The sequence below is a fragment of the Camellia sinensis genome, chromosome 3, assembly GCF_055761805.1.
Source record: "Camellia sinensis isolate YWXY chromosome 3, ASM5576180v1, whole genome shotgun sequence".
NCBI classification, from domain to species: Eukaryota; Viridiplantae; Streptophyta; class Magnoliopsida; order Ericales; family Theaceae; genus Camellia; species Camellia sinensis.
In genome coordinates, this window is record NC_138963.1 from 15522916 (window position 1) to 15538397 (window position 15482).

At 35.7% G+C, this 15482-nt stretch overlaps 1 long non-coding RNA gene across 1 annotated transcript; it reads right to left on the reverse strand.

Moving 5' to 3' along the window:
- Window positions 1-6656: 6656 nt before the first annotated feature.
- Window positions 6657-10106, reverse strand: LOC114304035 (uncharacterized). Its single transcript, XR_003643939.2, has 2 exons — window positions 9705-10106; window positions 6657-7009 (listed from the first exon to the last, which is right to left on the reverse strand). It is a non-coding gene; the product is annotated as an uncharacterized LOC114304035 (long non-coding RNA).
- Window positions 10107-15482: the final 5376 nt, after the last annotated feature.

Genomic DNA, 15482 nt, shown 5'->3' on the forward strand with positions numbered 1-15482 from the left:
ACCCATCCTAAACCTAACCTCAAACACCAAGTCTCTAATGAATATATAACAAGAGCTAACATTCTGATTCCAATGAAGAATTCTGCTACAATTAAAGCTAGAATCCCACATTTGCAACCAACTCTCTAATGATATATAACAAGAGCTCTAATTGTGCTAACATTACAATATAATTCATTTGTTTTCAATATAATTCAAGAGTACAACACAAACTTATTAAATTACAAAATAGGCTAATCATAGGCTAATTAAATTAACCAAACATACTAACCCCTGGTTCTGAAGACTCAATCAATAAATTATATAAATTATGTCCATACTTCCTGCTTCTTTGAAAACAACTTCAATTCCCTATAAATGACTAAATGTCATTGTCCCGTAACAGAAAGGATGCCCAAAAAAAATGCTGGATATATAATTCAAAAAATAAGTGGAAAAATAATTCATCTGCAAAGAATTAGCAAGTAAATGAGTGGTGGAGAGGGAGGGAAGTTCCTGCATTAGTTTGTGATGCTGACAGAATTATTCTAATGCAGTCAGATTAGGTCAAAAGGGACGACTATTTACAAGTTATTGTTTGCGTTTCCATTTCCAACACTATATTCCACTACTAATATTTTCTTTATTTCCATTTATTGCATTGGTCAAAAATCAACCATTCACATCTTATAAATAGATCAAATTAACACCATCCCACTACTATGTAAAGCTGTTGAAAGAAATGAAAAGAACCTAGGCCCTCAGACTCTTATGGGGAGGGGAAATTGCAAAAAACGGAAAGGCTTACATAAGGAATTTCTTTCTTTCCCCTTCAAAAGCAGGACCTTTTTCTTCCCAGTATCAGTGCTTCTAGAAATTCCTGAAACAGAAACATCAAAGGTATACAAAATTACTGATGGATAAATTGACGTAAGTTACTTATCAGTGAAACAGAAACAAAAATTGAAGAAACCAATGATACTCACTCTAGTGTAGTCATCACACAAATTTACAATGAACAGAAAATTATGTACTCTTAACAGGGGAACCGACTATTAATTTGCCTACTCAAAATATGTAATGTGAACAATTACCAAATTTTTCACCAACAGCAGCCAATTGCACAGAAAGAAAAATAATTGACAATAGCATTCAAACCAAAATGTGCACTAAATGGTATAGGTTTTTGTATGAAGACAAATTTATTTCTCCTTTCTCTTCAACTAGAGCAGTTCTTAAGATTCCCCAACAGCACCTGCAGCTTTAATTGGTGATCTGGTATGCATCCAAAAAGACAATCTTTTGCAATGCTTTAGTATTTCAGCTTCAAATGAAGACCTTAAACCAAGGCCCCCTCCCTCCCCTCTCTCTCTTACAGAGCAGCCAAAACCCCTACACAAGGCAGTGGTAACCTGTTGAATGAATCTTAATCACTCTACTAATGAGGTATGCCTCCTGTATACTACTCCCACTGAGTTTGGATTCCAGAATCTTATTCTTCTGATATTCACTCTTAAATTACATCGTAATCTTCTTAATTATTTACCAAAACCTATTAAATGCTTCCAGAACAACATCCTTTCCTAAGCTTAAAGGCTCTCCCAATTGAAAAGAGCATAATTCTATAAAAAGCATAATTCTATAAAAAGCATAGAGTTAGCTTATTTGAAATCACACGATGGTTGGCCGTGGAAATAATAACACAATAAAAGCTTTGATTGCTGGTGATTTATCAGTGAAACAGAAACAAAAATTGAAGAAACCAATGATACTCACTCTAGTGTAGTCATCACACAAATTTACAATGAACAGAAAATTATGTATTCTTAGCAGGGGAACCGACTATTAATTTGCCTACTCAAAATATGTAATGTGAACAATTACCAAATTTTTCACCAACAGCAGCCAATTGCACAGAAAGAAAAATAATTGACAATAGCATTCAAACCAAAATGTGCACTAAATGGTATAGGTTTTTGTATGAAGCCAAATTTATTTCTCCTTTTTCTTCAACTAAAGCAATTCTTAAGATTCCCCAATAGCACCTGCAGCTTTAATTGGCGATCTGGTATACATCCAAAAAGACAATCTTTTGCAATGCTTTAGTATTTCAGCTTCAAATGAAGACCTTAAACCAAGCCCCCCTCCCTCCTCTCTCTCTCTTACAGAGCAGCCAAAACCCCTACACAAGGCAGTGGTAACCTGTTGAATGAATCTTAATCACTCTACTAATGAGGTATGCCTCCTGTATACTACTCCCACTGAGTTTGGATTCCAGAATCTTATTCTTCTGATACTCACTCTTAAATTACATCGTAATCTTCTTAATTATTTACCAAAACCTATTAAATGCTTCCAGAACAACATCCTTTCCTAAGCTTAAAGGCTCTCCCAATTGAAAGGAGCATAATTCTATAAAAAGCATAGAGTTAGCTTATTTGAAATCACACGATGGTTGGCCGTGGAAATAATAACACAATAAAAGCTTTGATTGCTGGTGATTTATCAGTGAAACAGAAAAAAAAAATTGAAGAAACCAATGATACTCACTCTAGTGTAGTCATCACACAAATTTACAATGAACAGAAAATTATGTATTCTTAACAGGGGAACCGACTATTAATTTGCCTACTCAAAATATGTAATGTGAACAATTACCAAATTTTTCACCAACAGCAGCCAATTGCACAGAAAGAAAAATAATTGACAATAGCATTCAAACCAAAATGTGCACTAAATGGTATAGGTTTTTGTATGAAGACAAATTTATTTCTCGTTTCTCTTCAACTAGAGCAGTTCTTAAGATTCCCCAACAGCACCTGCAGCTTTAATTAGTGATCTGGTATGCATCCAAAAAGACAATCTTTTGCAATGCTTTAGTATTTCAGCTTCAAATGAAGACCTCAAACCAAGCCCCCCTCCCTCCTCTCTCTCTCTCTTACAGAGCAGCCAAAACCCCTACACAAGGCAGTGGTAACCTGTTGAATGAATCTTAACCACTCTACTAATGAGGTATGCCTCCTGTATACTACTCCCACTGAGTTTGGATTCCAGAATCTTATTCTTCTGATACTCACTCTTAAATTACATCGTAATCTTCTTAATTATTTACCAAAACCTATTAAATGCTTCCAGAACAACATCCTTTCCTAAGCTTAAAGGCTCTCCCAATTGAAAAGAGCATAATTCTATAAAAAGCATAGAGTTAGCTTATTTGAAATCACACGATGGTTGGCCGTGGAAATAATAACACAATAAAAGCTTTGATTGCTGGTGATGAACTTGTGTTACACAGACTTGCCAAAATTGCTCAAGTACCTATGTCGACACGAAGATGAAAGGGGTCTTGCAATAGGTAACAATCCAAATCATACAAAATATTCACATTTAGTCAAGGGCTTTTACTAAATTCAAACTGTTAATTATAATCAATAGGACATTCATTCTCCAGTTTATAGCAGAAACAAGCAAAAGACATTGAGGATGGCCAAGTTTACAATTTACACATTCACAGTTTATTGTAGAGAAACCATGCTGGAAAGAATAAAATACAGCATTAATTCTGAAAATTAATTTCGAAAATTAGGGAAAACATTAATTTTGAAAATTAGGGAAAACAGAGATACAAAAATAGAGAAATTGAGTGTGAGAGAGAGAGAGAGGGGGAGAGAAAGAAAGAGGACCCATAACCAAGCATGCAACAAGAGCTTAGGTGTAAGGCTCAAAATAAGGGACAATCAAGCATACAAGGAAGCATATGACCTTAAACAAGAAAATGCCCTTAATAAAATATGAAGATAATGTCAGAAGGAGACTCTTTTCAGTTTATAACAAATCTCAAGAGTGAACACAAATAGGGCTAATCTATTATGCAAAAATGGCCCTAAAAGAGAGATTAGAGACAAGGGACAGCAGCTGGCCCTAAATAGCAAAGAACCCTTCAAAAAAGTTGAAGAGAGGCTCAAAAAAAGGCACTTTACAGTTTATATCAAGTCTCGAAAATAAACACAAGTGAGGCTAAAACAACATGCAAGAAAAAGGCCTAAAAGAGGGATAAAAAGACAAGTGATAGCAGCTGGCCTCAAACAGAGGAGAGCCCTTCAACAAAGTTGAAGAGGGGCTCAAAAAGAGACATTTTACAGCTTATGACCAAGTCCAAAACAGCTCACAAATAAGACTCTAATACCATTCAAAAATAGGCCTAAAAGAGGGATTAAGCACAAAGGGTGAGGAGAAGACCTCAAACAGCAAAAAGTCCTTGATCAAACATGAAGAAGAGCTCAAAATATGACTCTTTACAGTTCAGGTCGGAGCCCAAAAATGTAAGCAAAAGGGGCTAAGATATAGAACAAAATAAGGCAAGAAAGAGGGAGAAGAGGACTCACCCTTGTAGCACAACTTTCCCGCAGCTTCTGGTCCAAGAAGAGGAGCTCCTAACCTCTGAAAAACAGTCTCAAGTTGCTGGAATGGAGTGTGGAGGTTGTAGGCTTGGAGGTGGTGTGTAAAGGTCAAGAACAATGGGTGTTTGGAGCTTGAAAATGGAGAGTAATGGAGGAGGGAAGGGTGTATGCTCCAGCTGGTTTTCTAACCCTTCAAAATGGTGGTAAAGTGCTGGTTTTAAAGAGGGAGAGAGGCCAAGGAAAGGAGGGGAAAAACAAATTCAAATTTCCCCCCCAAAAGGCAGCCCCTTGGATACAGGATCTGGGGGGAAGCAGTTGGCACAGCTGGAATACACTTGGAGAGAGGATCATGGCCGGCCAGGTTCAAAAGGTTCAAGGGGCCGGCTGGCCAGGGGTCAAAAGGATCAGTCAAAATTGCTGGCCGGCCACCCCAAAAAGGTGGCCTCCCATGTGTGCACAACACAAATATGTGGTCAAAACCCAGAAAATATGAACCAGGAGAGAGAAAAGCCAACTTCTTAGAGGGGTTCAAAAGGGTCAGAGACAATTACTGGCTGGCCTATTCATATTGGTGGCCTCCCAAGTGTGTACAACACAAATATGGGGTTTAGGGCTAAAGAAAGTGGCCCGGGAGTGGTCAACATTAGCTTTCTAGTGAGGAAAACGGGCGACGGAGAGCGATGAAGAAATAAAACTGGCTTTTTCAGAAAAATTGCTGGCCTCCCACCCTCCTACAAGCTTTTTAACAATGAAAATAAGGTCTCCACCAAAAATGAACCAGAACGGATGCAAAACGAAGGTTCGGGGACCGAAACGCGCGGCCCGGGGCCTCGAAAATGGGCTGTTAAACACCGGAGGTGGCATTCGACCACGAAGTTGGTCTCTCGAGCCACAGTGTCCCCCAAAAGGGAGTAAACAAGGTGTGTGCCAAAAATCGGAGCAAACGGAGGTGGTTAAGCGGTCCCGAACCGAGGCACACGGCCGACGGCTTCGAAAACCGAAAACTGGGCTCCAAACGAAAAAACTGGCCTACGGCCGCGAAACGTAGCCTATGGCCACTGAGAGATGGTCTACGAGACCTCTTCCTCCCTTCGGGAAGAGAAGACAGAGAAAACAAGACTTGGTTCGCAAACCGAGAAAAAGCACAAAAGAGCCCCAAAGTCCGGAAGCAAGGCTCGCAGCCGAGACTCCGTAACCTCAGAGCGAGCACCATATTCATCATCACTGAGCGCTCAATTGGTGACATCTGAGTCTTAAGGTCGGTCAAAAATGGGGTGTCTCATGCTGCTGGGGATCTTTTATTGTAGGAGCCGGAGTCCTACCTCTCCCATCAGGCGCAGGAGGTATGTTCCTCGCTTTCATATTTTCTGCGATGTAACCTGCATTTTCTATGCATTCCATGTTATGTTTATCCGCTCATTTGAGTGCACCGCTTGTTTAGAATGCTTTAGTCTATGACACCGTTTGCATCTTGAACACATAGTTCCACTACAAGAAAAAATACTTTTGGCAACCAAATTTTTAGTCGTTGAAGGTTGTTTTTTAGTCTCCAAAAGTCAATGGTAACTAAAGTTATTCGTCGCCCCGTTGGTCGCCAAAGCCTTGTCGGCAATAGTCAATAGCGACTAAATTGACGTCGGTCGCTAATTATGTTATCTTCGGCTACTAAAATAGACTCAGTCACCAAATATAACGTTTTGGCGACCAAATATTTAGTCGCCGAAAGTAACTACATCAACATGAAATTGTCTTTTAGCGACTAAAATATATAGTCGCTAAAACATTTTAGTCGCTAATACTAATACATTTATTGACTAAAAATTTTAGTCACTAATAATAATACATTTAGCGACCAAATAGTTTAGTCGTTGTTAGTTTTCACGACCAAACATGTTAGTCGCCAAAAGATTAGATCATTTTATTTCATGGTATTTTACGACCAAACAATTTAGTCGCCAAAGGATGCCATGTTCTTTCGTGACTAAAATATTTGGTCGGCAAAAGTTTCTTCCCTCATCTTAATTTATTTTGGCTACTAACTATTTGGTCGCTAAAAGTCTTTTATTTCTTTTTTACTACTAAATATTAGTCTTGAAAAACCTTTGCTTGTATTTTTGACTACCAAAATATTTAGTAGACAAAAATTTTATAATTTTTTTTAAACTAATTTCTCGACCATTTGTATTCATTCCATTATTAGTACAATTCGTACCCTGTATATAAATAAAATAATCCATATACTGATAAAATTAGCAACCATTCCACAACATGCACACATTTCACTTTCAATCATAAAAAAAATTCATATTTAATATCAAATTAATATTTCCAATAGAAATTCCATACAAACCCAGTATAATCCAATCTCAAAAATATAATTCCATATATAACAGAGGATTAATCAAAATTAATATCCAAAAGTTAATCTATACCACCAAAAACTAATTTGTACCCCGCCAAAAGGTGATCAACCTTTGCTTTATCTTCATCCTCCAACTATATCAATCAAGCCTAGTAGTTTGTCTTCAAACAATTCTGATTTGTTCTCAACAAATTTTGAGACTTTGGCATAAAGATGGTTGTCATTGACAATCTTTACGAGTTCAGGAAAATGCCGAGAGCACCATTCTCTGCGTTAAGTAAATCAAAGAACAACTTTAACAAAATCTAATTGGAATAAATAAAAAAACATCCATAAAGCTTCATACAATGTCACAATTTCAAAACAACAAATCCCAAAAATACTCAACTATTGCTCTTAAAAGCAAGAAAGAGTAAACTAGTTTTTGGAAGAGTTAGCTCCAAAAAATTCCCGAACTCATCAGTCATATGGCCTAAAACCCAATACCAAAAAACAAATGCATATATCAAATTATCATATGTAAAAATTCTTTGGAGATTTAGCTCCAAATAGTTCCTCAACTAATCAGTAATATGCCCTAAAACCCAATCTCAACAACACAAAAAATGCATATATAAAATCATCATAACTCCTTTTAAGGTTTGATACATTTCTTAAAAATTACAAGACAAACAAAAAAAGCATAAGCAAGCAAACAAAATGCAGATGAACCTCCTTGGCTGAACCTCCTCATCACAAATTAGCAACATACCATCACGGATCAGGTACCAGATTAGCACCAAGCCACCTATGCAGTAACTAAATTTTGTTATGAGTCTCTCTCTCTCTCTGACTGATATAGATATTGATATTTATAGTCTAAACCAGTGGGCTAGAAAACATTCTAAAAATTAAACTGTAGATGGTGAAAAGAGAAGTGCAAAGATGATATGCTGGTCATTGTCAAGAGGCCGGCATGCTCACTTCCAACATTTTGTCTCAATAAAATGAAATCAACTTTCAGAGCATTAACAGATGTTACACCAACCATGAGTCAAGTGTATATTCAATCAAAACACAGCCTGATTAATAATTATATAAAGCACTTTAAATATAAAAGGTTCATGTGTACTTTTTACTTTAACTTCTCCATTCTCATATTTCTTTGGAGGAAGGATCAATCTGGCTACCCTATCCCGAAAGAGTAACCATCAGAAACAGAGTCAAAAAAGTTACTTAATGGCTGTTTTAGAATTTATAGGAAGTAAGCCGTCAAAAATCATGAAGTGTTCCTGGAACACTCCATAGACAGCAAGACTAAAGGTTTTGCTGAAATTTGATGGTGGATTATTGGTGTTAGTTGAGGTATTGTGCAGCAAGGACATTATTGTGTCTCAATAGTGGTGGTTGCAGTGATAAAAATGGAGACGCATTCCCATGGAATGATACATCATATGTCTTGCTACACACCAGCTACACTACAATTGCCTAAATCATTTGTAAACTGGGATCTGGATGGAAATAGTAGCAAGCCAGACATCATAAAGAGATGGAAGGGGAGAAGACAAAGTGCTAAAACGATACCCCTCCAATAACCTCACAAACTCAATTATAATGAATTATTGTATGGCTATTAAAAATAGGGTACCTCACTCTACTGTAGAGGATAGTAGCAATCCCCACATATATATTTAGGTAAGTGGCAAGATCATCGTGCAGTGGGCTGCCCCATATGTGTGCATATATACATGCAAAGTCTCTGCCATATTTGATCATCACCATAGTGACCTCAAAATAAGACCATCACAAATAAGAGTGGTAAAACATGAAAAGTTTATGTATACACAACATATTCCCTGTCATTGTTCAGAAGTGTGTGACATACATAATGTTGAACAATAATGATGTATGCACCTTGGCACAAACATCAAAAATATCACATAAAATAATTGTATAAACTTTAACAAATTAAAATAGAAAATAAGAATGGAATTTATATATATATATATATATATATAATTGGATAAACTTTAACATAAAATACAATAAAACTGAAGAACTTATAGGATGACAAGTACTTTTATTTCATCATAAATATAATTTTTGTAATTTCATCTATTTTTTTAGCTTTACCAATTAGATTATGAGACATATTTCTTATTGATAACTTAAAATATACAATTAATGACATAACAAATGCTAGTGGTGCTCGTGGTTCAGGTTGGGTCAGGTGACATTCCATCCGCCGTTCGCCCACTTAGTTGGCGGATACGGACTGCCAGATTAGTGGATTGATGCGATCGGGTTGGCGGTTTAGACTTGGCAAAATTTCAACATTTTTTAAACTAAGATTTCACTTGTTTTTAGGCCTTATTTAGGCCCAAAATTTGTTAGTATTTTTGTAGTTTTTCTATCTAGTATGCCTGCATATTTATCGTAAAAGTAAAATATAAAAAACAAATTGAATCAAATTAAACCAAACAGGGCTGCCTTACTACACATAGGTGAATCTCAGTTAATTTTTCATTGATGTGTAACTTTCCCAAATATTTATCATTAATACTAGATTAAGTGTATTAAGATAAACTACAATCAAAGGGGCTGTATGTAAAGCAAGTCATAATAAGTACCAACTAACTAATACAAGCCATTAACTGCACAGAATATACAGTCCATTCCCAATAAATCATCTAATCGAACAAAAACCCTAACCAGAAAATCCAAGATCGAAATTAACAACAATAATCTGACGATCAGATTTACAAAATATACAAATATAAGCATGAATGAAGCATCAAGATGCAGAACAAGTAGGAAAGAAAAACACAAACTCGCATTTGAGAGAACTGAACAAATCTAAAGCAGATGAACAAAAAACAGAGAAGATTAGAATAAAATAATTTGTATGGATACGAAAAAAGAAGTAGAAGATGTGGCGGTGAAAGATAATGACAAAAATGAAGATGACGATGTTATGTATATACCTTTGCATAGCTCTATGATTGAAGAAAGCAAATCGAATCCATCCATCGGCCAAGATAAGGACGAGAAGTACACACAGCGAACGAGAGACACAGAGAGAGTATAAAGAAAGACACACAAAAAGATATTTTGATTTTTTTCTTCAGAGTTGATTGTATTGGCCTGCTGTACCTATCCCCCCTCTCTCTCTCTCTCTCTCTCTCTCTCTCTCTCTGGTTTTGTTTTTTTTTTCCCCCTTCAAATCCCCTTCGCTTCGCGACCGCAAAATCGTGGGTTTGTTTAATCAATGGATTACGCTTTCATTCCCGACCAATTGAAAATGTAGTCACTAATTCATTTAGGAATCCTCCAAATTTAAAAATCTTACCTTCAAAAACTTTTATACAAAGTTTGCAGACCAATTTTGGTCGTCAAAAATAAAAACTAAACTTTTGTTTTTTATTCAGCTACTAAATAATTTTAGTAGTCAAAATTATACAGTGATTAAAAATTTATTTAGTTGCTAAAAATAAATTTTTGTTTCTCATTCAATGACTAAATAAATTTTATAGCCAAAACTAACTATACAACGACTAAAATACTTATTTAGTCACTAAAAATAAATTTTTAACAACCCAACATTTGGTCGTCAAAGATAAAAAGTAAATTTTTATTTTTCATTCAGCGACCAAATAATTTGAATAGTCAAAACTAACTCTACAGTGACTAAAAAAATTTTTTGTTGCTGAAAATAAATTTTTTGCCACCAAACATGTAGCTGCCAAAGATAAAAAATAAAGTTTTGTTTTTTATTCAGTAACTAAATAATTTTAGTAGCCAAAACTAATTATATAGCGACTAAAAAAAAATTTGTCACCAATTGTGGCATGTATAGCAACTAAATTTTTTTTAGTTACCAAGAATCAAAATACCTAGACCAAAAAAAATTAGTAGCTAAATCTTATACTTTTGTTGACTAATATAACTTTTGATCGTCAATTCCATAATTTTTGGCGACTAAATTTTTTTTAGTCACCAAATTTGATCGCCAAAAGTGTAATTTCTTGTAGTGTGACTACTTTAGTAGACACAATTAAATAATTAAACTATTTTAAATAATTAAATAATTAAACTATTTTATGAGAATTGACTACTTTAGTTTAACAAATTAAAGTATAAGTTTTTTTTTTTTTTTTTAGTTATGACTGAAAAAATTAAAATTATGTTTTTTTGGGGGGGGGGCGTGTTTATAAGGTGCATACCTTTCCCCTAATAAAGATAATTAATAATTGATTTTCACTCATAAAAAAAATGATATAAAAATAGATAAATTATACTTTGTCCTATTTATGCAGTGGCGACTCCAGGAATTTTTGTCAGTGGTGTCAATCAAAAACTCAAATACCATATATCTTACAGAAAATTCACATTAATCATTATATCACATATGGAGAAAAAAAATCAACAAATTAATTTAAATTCTAAAATTATAAACAAAAATATATCAATATATTGATACTATTATTTAAGCAAAAAGATATGCTAATACACGAGCTTCTACAATTGACCACGACGAGATTTCATATTTTGAAATCGTTGCATAATAAGCTCATTATCAACACTATCAAATAGTAGGTTTAAAAGAGTAGGATGCAAAACTATGGGTTCAAAGTTATATTTTAGTGGGTTCAATTACTAATTTTTTTCCTAAAATCTAATAATAATAATAATAATAATAATAATAATAATTCAGTTAGGAGGTTCGGGTGACACCTCTGGCCAAGCCTTGGAGCCGCCCCTGTATTTATGTTTGGTCATTTGTTCACTTAATCGTGCATTTTTTTTTTCTTTTTGTGTGAAAAATATCACATCAATGGGGTTTTTGGGGTTTTAAAAAAATAATTACAAATTAATAAGAAATTTTATTAATATTAATAATTAAATATGTGAATTTTTTTTATGAATATATAATTTTTTTTTGACATCCACTGGGATGTAATTGCCTTTTTTTTTTTTTTTAACTTTTTTTATTTGACTCTTCATATTTCAAATTAAAATTGTAACTCCTCTTTAAACTTTTTGCACAAAATTTTCAATCACTTTCAAAATGTTTAGGGTGTGTTTGGTAACGTTTACGTTTTCAATTTATATTTACAAAAATTTTATAAACTGGTTTTTGTTTATTTTTTGTTTATTTTTAGAAAAATATAAACTACAAACGCGTTTGGTAATTGACAAAATGTTTAAAAAAATTTAAAAATATGAAAAAGAGTGAGAAATGGCAAGTGGTGGCAAGTGGCGGTGGAAGACGGTGGTGGAAAGTGGTGGCGGGTGGGTGGTGGTGGTGGTGAGTGGATGGGTGGGTGGGTGACGGTGGCGGGTGGTAGGTGGTAGCGAGTGGGTGGTGGTGATGGTGGCGGGTGGTGGGTGGTGGTGGCAGATGGGTGGCAGATGGCGGGTGTTGGCGGGTGGTGGTGGGTGGGTGGTGGTGGCTGTTAGGTGGCGGGTAGTGGTGGTGGGTGGGTGGGTTGGTGACGATGGTGGGTGGTGGGTGGTGGTGGTGGTGATGGTGATGGTGGCGGGTGGTGGCTGCAGGTGAGTGGGTGGTGGCGGGTGGGTGGTGATGGTGGGTGGGTGGGTGACGGTGGCAAGTGGTGGGTGGTAGCGAGTGAGTGGTGGTAGTGGTGGTGGGTGGTGGTGGCAGGTGGGTAGCAGGTGGTGGTGGGTGGTAGCGGGTGAGTGGGTGATGGTAGCGAGTGGTAGGTGGTAGTGAGTGGGTGGTGGGTGGTGGTGGTGGTGGTGGTGGTGGGTGGTGGGTTGTGATGGCAGGTGAGTGGCGGGTGGGTAGTGGGTGGTGGTGGCGGGTGGGTGGCAGGTGGCTGGTGGTGGCAAGTGGGTGGTGAGTGGTGGTGGCAAGTAGGTGGCGGGTGGTAGTGACGGGCGGTGGATGGTAGTGGCAGGTGGTGGGTGGTGGCGGGTGGGTGGTGGTCATGGTGGTAGCGAGGGGTGGGTAGTGGTGGCGAGTGGGTGACAAGTGGGTGGTGGTGGCCGGTGGTGGGTGGTGGTGGCAGGTGGGTGGTGAGTGGTGGTGGCAGGTGGTGGTGGGGGGTGGGTGGTGGTGGCGGAAGACGGTGGTGGAAAATGGTGGCGGGTAGTGGCTAGTGTTGGGTGATAAAAAAAAAAAAAAACTGAAAACTCAAAATGGAAACACATTTTTTGTGTTTTCATTTTTTGGCCAAATTTATAAACTGAGACCACTGATTTATAAATCAAAAATTTTACCAAACAAGTTTTTATTTGAGTTTTTTAAATTTTTGTAAATATAAACAGAAAACTGAAAACGTAAGTGTTACCAAACGGCACCTTAACTGTCCGTTTTTTTTCTTCTTCTTATGGATAGAAAGTCGTCTATAAAAACAAAATTTTCAATCACTTTCAAAATGTTTAACTGTCCTTTTTTTTCTTCTTCTTATGGATAGAAAGTCGTTTATAAAAACAAATAGTTTGTTTGGTTTGTATTTGAGAAACATATTTTGAGATAAAAAATACAAAAATTTATTTAGTTTGGTTTTTTTCAAAAGATGTATTGAAAAATTATTTTGAGAGAGAGTTTTAGAAAAAGTGATTGATTTGATGTGTATGAGAGAGAGATTTGTTTGGAAAACTTGTATACCAAACAAGTTCTGGAAAAAATTTTGAAAAAATTTGTTTGGTTTGATTACTTTTAAAAATTTATTTGTAGAGAATTTTTCCCAAAATTTTCTGAAAAATACAAACCAAACAAATTTTCAATCACTTTCAAAATGTTTAACTGTCCGTTTTTTTCTTCTTCTTATGGATAAGAAGTGGCGTTATATTTTTATGGGGAACTTACTGATAAGTCCCATGTACTAAGTTCAAAACCCAGCTAATCCCAAAACAAAATACTTGCACCAATTAGTCCAATACATTTTTAATTGTTACCAAAAAATCATTTTTTTTTTTTAATTTACAGACACTGTTCACATCTTACTACCGTCGGACTTCCGTCAAACGGTCGCCGGAGACTGGTCGGAATGTTCAACATCGCCGGGGACTCGTCGGAATGTTAAAAACATGTTATGAAACTGTAAAATTTTACAGTTCTAAAAAATGTTATAAAACTGCAAAATTTTACAGTTTTAAACCATGATTCATTCCAGCACAAAAAAAAAAATTTGAAACTGCAAAATTTTACAGTTTTCACCGCCTGTAACTAAAACTCGAAAATTACTTGTTCAAAATTCAAAAATTTTCTCATTACAAATCTGTGTGATATCTGTACAAATCTGAGTCATTACAGATCTGTTTCAATGATATTATAGATCTATTTCATCATCAACAACAACAACCATAGATCAACAACTATCCCCAAAAAAATCTGTAAATAGAGAGAGAAAGAGAGAGAAATTGACAAAGATATATACACAAATCTGTTCAATCTAAGCACAAATCTGAGGATGAGCGTCTTCTTGTTCTTGTTCTTCATCGTCTTCTTGTTCTTGTTCTTCATCGCCTTCTTGTTTGACTTTAGGACTGAGATTAGGGTTAGAGGAGGAGGCGTAAAGAGGGAAGCAAAAAGCAGAGAGAGAGGGGAAAGGACTTTTGGGTGTACTCAAAAAGTTATGGGATTAAATGGTGTCCACATGTTCCACATGGGATCTATGGGTAATTTCCCCTATTTTTATATGAGTAACTTATACTTTATACCCTTTATATTTGTCTATTTTCTCATTTTGACCCTTATTATTTTTTTTTCATTTGGCCCTTCATATTTTAAGTTTTTTCAAATTTATGCCTAAAGTTAATTTCTATTCAAAATTAGATAGAAAATGCCACACTAGCTGTCACATTACATAAAAAATATATTATTATATTGATATTTGTATTTTAAAATTGTATCAGATATTTGAGTTATATATAATAAAATATTTTCAAGTCACGTGACTCTCGATGTGTTATTTATTTATTTATTTATAATCTAATTTTAGACATAAGCTAATTTTTTAAATAAATTAGAAAAAACTTGAAATATGAAGAGTCAAAGTGAAAAAAAAAATTAATAATCAAAGTAAGAAAATAGGCAAATATGATAGCCCCTCTTGTTTGGATGAGTATAGGCTTATTAGTCTGAATGGGTCCATATATAAAATTCTGGCAAAGGTGTTAGCAAATAGGATGAAACAAGTGATGCCCAAGATTATTAGTGAGGTTCAGTCAGCTTTTCTGGGTGGTCGGAATATTCTGGATGGGATTCCAATAGCAAATGAAATTGTTGACGGATGGAAAAGATTCAATAAGAAAGGTTTGGTACTTAAATTGGATTTTGAAAAGGCCTATGACTCAATTAATTAGGAATTTCTCTTCGATTCTAGATGTGTGAGTTAGGTGAAAGCTTGTGTATCTTCTGGTAAGATCTCCATTTTGGTGAATGGGTCACCAACATCTGAATTTTGCCCACAAAGGGGCCTTAGACAAGGTGATCCATTGTCACCACTTTTATTTAATATTGTCGCAAAGGGTCTCAATATATTGCTGAGCAGGGCCAAGGAGTTCAACTTAATCTATAGGGCAAAGGTGGGGTCAAATGATCTAAGAGTAACTTGCTTGCAATTTGCGGATGACACGATTTTGTTTTGTGAAGCGAAGAGGGAGGAAGTAGGTAATCTTAAAAGAACTTTAAGATGTTTTGAGATGGTATCGGGGCTGAAAATAAATTACCATAAAAGTGTAATCTGTGGTGTTGGGATTGATGATGGACTATTGCATGAGTTTGCCTCTAA